The following is a 410-nucleotide window of genomic DNA, read 5'->3' as shown; positions in this document are numbered from 1 at the left end:
TGGGTATGCATACATGTATTCATGTCTTCCTCTCACTTCTTTAGGATATATACCTAGTACAGGGATTATATGATATACATATGCATAGAATATATATATGTATGCACACATACACACATACACACATATATACATACATATAGGCACTGGTGTTTAAAACCCAGAGAGATGCACCTGGTGCACAGGTAACAGCCCAGTTTATAGACTGAGACAGACTAGGAAAAAGGAAGAGCCTTCTTCTGAAAGAATTGGCCTGGGAAAACCTTATGAATAGCAAAGAAACACTGGTACATTACCGCACACATTTAGGAATAGCGCGTTTAGGCTAAAAGGCTTGCAAAATAGGACTGGGAAAGAGTTGCAACATCTGAGTAAACCCAGCCTTACTCATATGGAAAAGAGAAAGCTTT

The sequence above is a fragment of the Orycteropus afer genome, unplaced genomic scaffold, assembly GCF_000298275.1.
Source record: "Orycteropus afer afer isolate SDZICR_OR568_19922 unplaced genomic scaffold, OryAfe1.0 scaffold00331, whole genome shotgun sequence".
Taxonomy (NCBI): domain Eukaryota; kingdom Metazoa; phylum Chordata; class Mammalia; order Tubulidentata; family Orycteropodidae; genus Orycteropus; species Orycteropus afer.
The sequence above is the reverse complement of the archived record's forward strand: the minus strand, read 5'-3'. Positions refer to the sequence as shown.